The sequence below is a fragment of the Gobio gobio genome (genome assembly GCF_949357685.1).
Source record: "Gobio gobio genome assembly, chromosome: 16".
Lineage (NCBI taxonomy): Eukaryota > Metazoa > Chordata > Actinopteri > Cypriniformes > Gobionidae > Gobio > Gobio gobio.
In genome coordinates, this window is record NC_137109.1 from 38,521,602 (window position 1) to 38,531,089 (window position 9,488).

Below are 9,488 nucleotides of genomic sequence, written 5' to 3' on the forward strand. Positions count from 1 at the left end.
CACTTTGTAAGGGAGCACCCCTTGCTAACACAGTAGAAGAAGCGACTCCCCTGGTGGAGTGAGCCCTTAATCCTATAGGCGAAGCTTGACCGCGCACCTCATAGGCAAGAGCAGTAGCATCCCTGACCCAATGTGACATTGTTTGATGGTGGCAGAACCTCTGTTACGGCCCCCATGGCAAACAAACAGTTGCTCTGACTTACGCCACTGGCTAGTGCGGTGGACGTAGGCCTGAAGAGCATGGACTGGACACAGTCTATGAAGTTTCTCCTGATCCGGCGTTGTGAACGGCAGAGGGCAGAAGGTTTCAAGAGTGACAGGATGTACAGTCGACAAAGGAACCTTAGGCAGGTAGTCAGGGCGGGGATGCAAAATCACTTTCACCAAACCTGGGGCAAAGTCTAAGCAGGATGGCGATATTGACAGAGCCTGCATGTCCCCAATTCTTCAGAGAAGTTATAGCCATAAGAAAAACCATCTTTAGAGTCAGAAGTTCGTCATACGCTGATTCTAGAGGTTCAAAGGGGGTCTCAACCAGACCCTCGAGGGCTAAAACTAAGTCCCATGAAGGGATCTTGGCTCTTAATGGAGGCCACAACTGCCTGGCACAACAAAGTGAGCAGGCAGAAGATGCCTCCCAAGCGGCACCCCATCCACCAGGGCGTGGCAAGCCAAAAGAGCGGCCACATAAACCCTGAGAGTGGAGGGGCAAGCTAATGTTTCAAAGGGGGTCTCAACCAGACCCTCGAAGACTAAAGCTAAGTCCCATGAAGGGATCTTGGTTCTAACAGGTGGCCTCAACCGCCTACCCCACGAATGAAGCGAGCGAGTAGAGGACACCCGAGCGGCACCCCATCCACCAAGGCGTGGCAAACCGAAAGAGCGGCCACATGAACCCTGAGAGTGGAGGGGCAGGTGCCTGATGACAACTTTTCTTGCAGAAAATCCAGAACTGAAGTTACCTGGCGGTTGACTGAATCTACATTGTGTCGTACACCACCTTTCAAAGACACCCCATTTATTAGCATAAACTTCCGAGTGGAGGAAGCTCTAGCACTTAGAATGGTCTCAATAACTGCAGGCGAAAGCCCCGTGTCCCTCAGTTGGTGCCCTTCAGGGGCCAAACATGAAGGTTCCACAGGTCGGGCCTGGAATGGAATATCGTGCCCTCTGCCTGAGACAGAAGGTCCCTCCTCGCCGGAATCGCCCAAGGCGAGCCGTTGAGGAGAGACACTATCTCCGAGAACCAAACCCTGTTCGACCAACGCAGCGCTATTGATAAGAAGCAAGACCCTTGTTGGCGAACCCCGGCTAGAACTCCCAGGAGCAGAGCGACTGGAAGGAGGGCATACAGACACATTTTGGGCCATGTATGAACCATCACATCCAGACCCAGCGGGGCTGGGTGACAGAGAGAAGCAGGGACATTGCGCTGTCTGAGAAGAGGCGAAGAGGTCCACTCCCTGTGGTCAGCTCTGTACTGGTTATTATATACAAGATATTTAGCTGTACTGTCCACCCGCACTAGGACATGACAGCCCCTCAATTGGGGGAGAAAGTATTTCAGGGCCAGAAATACAGCCGTCAACTCGAGGCAGTTGATGTGCCAACTGAGTTGATGACCCTCCCATTCCCGTTGGGCTGGACGACCACTTAAGGCCGCACCCCAGCCCGTCAGGGAAGCGTCCGTCGTTAGCAACTTGCGACGACAAGGTACGCCTAGAGTGGGACCCAAGGCAAAAACCGGGGTCTGAACCACATAGTTAGTGTACGAAGCCACATGGCGCGCCACTTTATTTGCCTGAGGATTGGCCCTAAGTCCTCTGGCTTTGAGCCACAACTGAAACGGTCTTATGTGCAACAACCCCAAAGGGAAACCCGTGGATGCTGATGCCATTAGACCTAACACTCTGGTGCTGATGATCAGTAAGATCTTGGTCTAGCCTGACTTTGCTCAGGGAATACTGAATGGTCTTGATTCAAGCGGGAAACCATTGTGCCCACCTTGTGACCAAAAACCGAACAAACCCTAGGTAAGTCGTTCTCTGGGCAGGAGAAAGAACACTTTTCTTGGTGTTGAGTCTCAACCCTAGAGAAACTAGATGAGCCAACACACTGTGTTGAAGCACCATCTCATGTGATTGTGCTAATTTTAGCAATCGCCTTTGTAATTCAAAATTTGAATGCCCCGGAATCCCAATGGAGCCGGTAATACATCCATACATTTTGTTTATGTGCGGTTACAAGGCTAGCCAAATGGAAGACCCGAAATTGGTAAGCTTTTGCCCCCAAGAGCGAACCTCAGGAACTTCCTGTGTTGTGGCAGACTTTATATGCGAATACATGCGTCCTTCGGATCAATCGTGCCGAATCCAATCACAATGTTGAATATGCGACACGACCGCCTTCACTGTAACATCTTGACCTTGAGTACTTTAACTGCTTCACGGTTTAAGACTCGAAGATCTGAGATTAGACACCCCCCCCCCCCACCCTACTGGGGACCAGGAAGTAACTGCTGTCACTTGTGACAGTACAAACGCCAACTCCGCCTTCACGGAAGTGGAGACCACGCCGTTCAAACAAGGAGGATGACAAATAAATTAGTTTACTAATTTTTACTGTGCTTAACACCCATGCAGAAACGCCTGGCAGAAGTTCACACGCTGCCTGAGACTCTGAGAGTGACAATTTTAACACTTCCTGTTGAGGGGATGTTAGACGTTCTATGTCCTGGATGATAGCAGGATTTAAACACTGAACGTCTAACATTTCACTGGAAACCACTGCCCCCCCGAATCACCAGAGGCGGCGGGGATGGAGTAGTTTTGAGGATAACGGGGTGGGACGAGCAAATGTTTGACACGCCCTGTCCCGTGGGGGCAGACTGGGCACCAGACCACCGGACTTCTTATATTGACGAAGTCTGCCCTGGGAGGTTGTTGAGGATGACGAGCCGGTCTCCAGTCTTTACGAGGGAGAGCGCGACTCGCCACAATCTGCTTATTACCCCCTTAAATCTTGAAGGACTGAAGAGAGGTTTTGTGGCTGATAGCCCCTCCCCTTGAGTGCATTGAGGAAGAAACTGAGTGAACACTTCATGTTTTTTCCACTCCTTTAAATCTGGCCACTACAGAGTTAACTGAGTCACCAAATGAACCACTCAAATCCTTCAGAAGGTCAGCCTGATATGCTTGCAAGACAGCCATAGTGTGCAGCGCAGCACCAGCCTGTCCCTTTATATTTATTATTCTTATATAAATCATATACAATATATATTCCATATAAAATAATATATTATATATATATATTCCATATAAAATAATATACAATATATAATTCATATATATAAGCTTTGCCCATGACAGCCGACGTTTATTTTCTACATGGCTTTATGGGGAGGTTTGTCTCTTTAATGAAAATGCAGACCCAGGCGAGAGATAGCTTGTGAGCGTTTCCCACCTGGGGTATTCTCACATATCCACGCGATTTCGCACCCATGATAGTCGAAAATGTCGACGTCAAGGGTACAAAAACACGTGAAGTAAATGTTTTTTTTTTTTTTTTCTCTAGACAGAAACCTCAAGCTCACTGCGTTCGGGGATCTCTCATTCACGGTACCAGACTGCCCTGGCCACCGCGCGAACAACCACCTCGATAAATTCCTCGTATGGATTCACTATCATGTAAGGAACGATCGCAGGCGGCTGCTCGAGGTCCGCGGACCCAGAGATTCATCATCATTCCCCGCGCGAGCCGAAGAAACGCCGGAGCGCGCTTCGGGATCACGCGGGGAAACATGCATTTGTTGAGCGAGCAAGCGAAAGGGACGGACCCGTCTCTTGCTCGTCAACAAACCCATTCGAGAGCTCCGAAAACTGGTGCGGACTGAAAGTAGCCCAGACGAGCATAAAGCATTCTAACTGTAAAGGCTTGCAATGCTCGCACTCGTCTGACTCAATGCAGAGACCGCATGCTCTTCCCCAAACACACACAGCAATAAACGTGTGCATCCAGTTCTGTTATTTGAAAGAGAACATGGATATACAGCGTTTTACTCTGCTGACTTGTTTCCAACTGATCAGATTTAACTAGAACTCTTTCCACATATGTTTCTTTGTAACAGAGATGAGAAAGAGAGAGAAATCTGCACACTGCCATGTTGAAAACTAACTCCTAACAAAGATCTCGAGTTGAGTCTTGAAAGAGAGAGAGAATTTTTTTTTTTTTTCAGAGACTTTGTAACACACCATAACACAGAGTTGGTCTGAAAACAAAAAGACCTGGTTTGCTCCAGCGGAAGCTCATCTATTTATAGCCTCGTGCAGCAGGTGCGCCTATGACGTCACCGGCCGAGGCTATAAATACCTCCGGGTCAATTTCATTGACGTGTTTTCACACTATTTTCACAGCTGGTTATGTCAAAGACATTCCCATTTGCATAAGCTTATGCAGCATTGAGTGTAGCTTTTGAAAGGGAACATTGTGTAATGATCATGTGTTTTAGGTCTGTGTTTTATGATTGAAAAAGTGTGTTTGTTGGGTCCTTTTTGGTAGTTTTAGTGCATTTTGAACACTAAAATAACTGCTGTGCCAAGCTGAAATTCAGTTGTGTGAATTTGTGTGAAAAAGTGTGTGAAGAGTTTTAAAAAAGTGACCCAAGTATTGAAAAATGTGTCGTAGGGATTGGAAAAAGTGTACATTGATTTAATTTTCCCAGGTAAATCCCAGCGTTTTCTCTAGTTTGGATGAGAAGTTTGTGTCTGTGACATGGGTGTAACAGCTCTGTTAGGCCTGTTCCTCACCTGTGAGACAATGGCTTTGGCCTTTCCTGTATTCATATGTAAATGGAGTTTGGGGGATGTGTAAGCAAACAGATCTACACTAGGCTAAATACACGCATGAGTTTTTTTAGTTGACTCTTGTGACTTTCTCACTGCAACCGAACATTACTTTGGAGTTTTTGCAGAAATATCTTTGCCATTGTGCCTGTTATTTCATAAAGAAACCGTACAGCAGCCATTTACAGCAGCCACAGTGCTGTAACACCACAGAATTCTGGGTCTTTGTTTGAGTCTGTTTGACGTCTATCTCTCAGCTACAATCGCTAGGACACCTTTCAAAGCAAAGCAGTTAATTTCACGTTCAAAATGTGCTAAAACTACCAAAACACTTCATTGATGTCTTAAATCAACTCGTTCTTCCAGAACCCAATGAGGATTCACCCAACATATACACTTTTAACTCATACAACAAAAAACACTAACAACAGTCAGCATTATAGTATATTTTTTTGCTGTTAACTTCAGTTTATGTCACATGGTCCAAGTTTTCATTAAAGTACACACGTTTTCTCCTTTTGTAAACAATAGATTATTTTTGTAAAACAATAGATCTGTATGGAGTTATTTATACTCATATATCTTATAACATCCGGGTACTTTTGTGCATCCTCTGTACATGTGTTCTTGAGTATTGTAATTGAACTTAGACAGTTGCTGATGACGTACAGCAGAAACACAAGGACGCAATATCACTAAACAACGCTTTTGCGAAACATCCATTAAGTATATTTAATTGTGCTAAAATCACACTATTGCAAGTATACTTTAGGTTCACTTTAAATATCTCACATTTAAAGACTGATATTATACAGTGATCCCTTACTAATAGTGATATTACAGGGTTTTTTAAACATCTGCTAGGACACATTTCTGAATACTCATCACTTTTTCAAAACTCTTCACTCAGGGATCACATCAGCCTATGTGGCTAAACTGTGGATCATTTATTTGCTTTGGCACAAAATGCGTTCAATGACGACATCTTTCAATTTACATTCATTCTTTTCTCAATTAGATACAAACGCCAGCAAAACTTTATGAACTATAATGGCTAATTTGAAGGTTCACACTTTCTTTTTTAAACTGTTCAACTTATGTTCAAAATTTTAACACAAAAATGAATAACACAGAAATTTGAAACCCCTCTTTAAATGCTTGCTATGGATGCGAAAAATGCAGAAAACTGAACCTGATCAGATTTTTTTTTATGATGAAGGAAGGAAAGTTTCAGAGGCTGTGTGTAAACGTGCTTGATCTTTTTTTAACGTGTGAAAATTTCGGTGTGCGAGGATATTTAGTCATTACCATCTATATAAAAGGGGAAAACTTAGGAACAATTTTATACTGTAATGTAAACATGGACCATGTAACATAAACAATAATGAATAAGCAGTAGAGAGTCAAACTTGAGTCAAACTGTTTTGTAAGGAAATTTTTATTTTTTATTTAAATTTAATATACACTGTATAATGATTTTGGAGGTCAAAACTCAGTTGTGTGTTGATTGTTGAGTTGAAAATCTTCGACTAAAGTGTCAATGTTAAAAGACATTCAGTTCACATAATTTAATTGAGACGGATGAAGATTTTCATGCAAGTCACCAAAAAATTTAGTTCTGACCTTCAAAATCTCTACAGTGTGTTTGTGATGGCAAGAAATGGCAAAGCAATCAAACAGGTGTCGTGTTTTACCATCCAACAGGGGACTTAAGTCAATTTAAGGAAATCATGTTCACTGTATAAAGTGTGACCTGCAATTGTTTCCTTAAAGAGTGATTTCTGCTTGATTTAAAACATAAAACACCAATACTTACCATAAAAATACACTATAATAAGATTTTGGAGGTCAAAACTCAGTTGTGTGTTGATTGCTGACTTGAAAATCATCAGTTGGTTAAATAACTAAAGTGTCAATGTTAAAAGTCATTCAGTTCACATAATTTAATTGAGACGGATAAACATTTTAATGCAAGTCACCATAAAATTGAGTTATCTCAATATATACAGTGAATATCTACAGTGTGTTTGAGATGAAGAAATGACAAATTAAACACACTGGTGTCGTGATTTACTATCTAACAGGGGACCGAGTCATTGTGTTTAACATAATCATTATTCAAAGATGATCTGCAATTAATACATTAGAGAAATATTTCTGCTTGATTTAACTCTTAAAACTCAGTTATTGCTATAAAAACTCTAAATCTCTACAGTGTGTTTATGATGGCAAGAAATGACAAATTAAACACACTGGTGTCGTGATTTACTATCTAACAGGGGACCGAGTCATTGTGTTTAACATAATCATTATTCAAAGATGATCTGCAATTAATACATTAGAGAAATATTTCTGCTTGATTTAACTCTTAAAACTCAGTTATTGCTATAAAAACTCTAAATCTCTACAGTGTGTTTGAGATGAAGAAATGACAACGCAAACACACTGGTGTCGTGATTTACTATCTAACAGTGGACCGAGTCATTGTGTTTAACATAATCATTATTCAAAGAGGATCTGCAATTAATACATTAGAGAAATATTTCTGCTTGATTTAACTCTTAAAACTCAGTTATTGCTATGAAAACTCTAAATCTCCACAGTGTGTTTATGATGGCAAGAAATGACAAAGCAAACACACTGGTGTCGTGATTTACTATCTAACAGGGGACAGAGTCATTGTGTTTAACATAATCATTATTCAAAGATGATCTGCAATTAATACATTAGAGAACTATTTCTGCTTGATTTAACTCTTAAAACTCAGTTATTGCTATGAAAACTCTAAATCTCCACAGTGTGTTTGAGATGAAGAAATGACAACGCAAACACACTGGTGTCGTGATTTACTATCTAACAGGGGACCGAGTCATTGTGTTTAACATAATCATTATTCAAAGAGGATCTGCAATTAATACATTATAGAAATATTTCTGCTTGATTTAACTCTTAAAACTCAGTTATTGCTATAAAAACTCTAAATCTCTACAGTGTGTTTATGGCAAGAAATGACAACGCAAACACACTGGTGTCATGATTTACTATCTAACAGGGGACCGAGTCATTGTGTTTAACATAATCATTATTCAAAGAGGATCTGAAATTTATACATTAGAGAACTATTTCTGCTTGATTTAACTCTTAAAACTCAGTTATTGCTATAAAAACTCTAAATCTCTATAGTGTGTTTATGATGGCAAGAAATGACAAATTAAACACACTGGTGTCGTGATTTACTATCTAACAGGGGACCGAGTCATTGTGTTTAACATAATCATTATTCAAAGATGATCTGCAATTAATACATTAGAGGAATATTTCTGCTTGATTTAACTCTTAAAACTCAGTTATTGCTATAAAAACTCTAAATCTCTATAGTGTGTTTATGATGGCAAGAAATGACAAATTAAACACACTGGTGTCGTGATTTACTATCTAACAGGGGACCGAGTCATTGTGTTTAACATAATCATTATTCAAAGATGATCTGCAATTAATACATTAGAGGAATATTTCTGCTTGATTTAACTCTTAAAACTCAGTTATTGCTATAAAAACTCTAAATCTCTACAGTGTGTTTGAGATGAAGAAATGACAACGCAAACACACTGGTGTCGTGATTTACTATCTAACAGTGGACCGAGTCATTGTGTTTAACATAATCATTATTGAGAATGAGGAGATGTCGTCACGACACAGCGCCCCGCCCCCCTTCCGCCATTTTGGGGGTCTGCCCGCCAGGTAATGAATTCGGACAGAGACTGGAGAAGAGATATTCTGATGATTACTATGTACATAGTTTTCCAAACTCAACTGAACATTAAGTTTTAATCCACCCAAGCCGATCTGAGAAAGCAGCGGCTGGTAAACGTACGCCATTATTTCACCACAGGGTGTCAGTCATGGTCTTAACTAGTGAGCGCGATGCTGAAGTGTGAGACACTTGATCAATACGAACCTTTATTTATTTGTATTAAACATGTTGATCACTATTCTGTCATTTTTCATTGTCGGTCATTTTACTGTATGCTATAAACATGTTTTTGCCCAAAACGCTTAATTAATATTCAAGGTAGGCCTAGTTGACTGTCATTTTCCTCTACTGTGCATCACTGTTTAAGATTAATTCAATATTTAACATGGTTAACATTACATCCATTTAAAGCACTTACCGAGCATTCATTCTACTCAAGAAGGCTGGAATAAAAGCACCAGCGCACACAAACGATCATTTAAATTTTTAGTCAAATTAATTTAAAAATATAAACTCAACAGGTACAAAATATGATCAGTAAGAGAAAAACACTGCTAAGGATGACGAGCACTGGACTGCTGCAGGATAGTGGGGAGATATATTTATTATTCAGAATGCACAGGAAATATATTTATAGAAACATTTCAGTGCAAGGTGGTAAAGAGTTCTGCCGTGGCACCTCGTATGGGTCAACGTTTTTGATATCAGCTTCTCTAAATACCTCAGCTTGGCGCTGGTAGTAAGTTTCTCCCTGTACGAGACCTCTTCTTCTCCATTTCAAGTTTTCTCGTAATTTCTCCGCTTAAACGCCGCGATGATAATTCCTCGAGCCGTCTTTCCTGCTCTGATCTCTGTTTCGCTCTTACAATGTTACCCCTGGCAACCGATAGCGT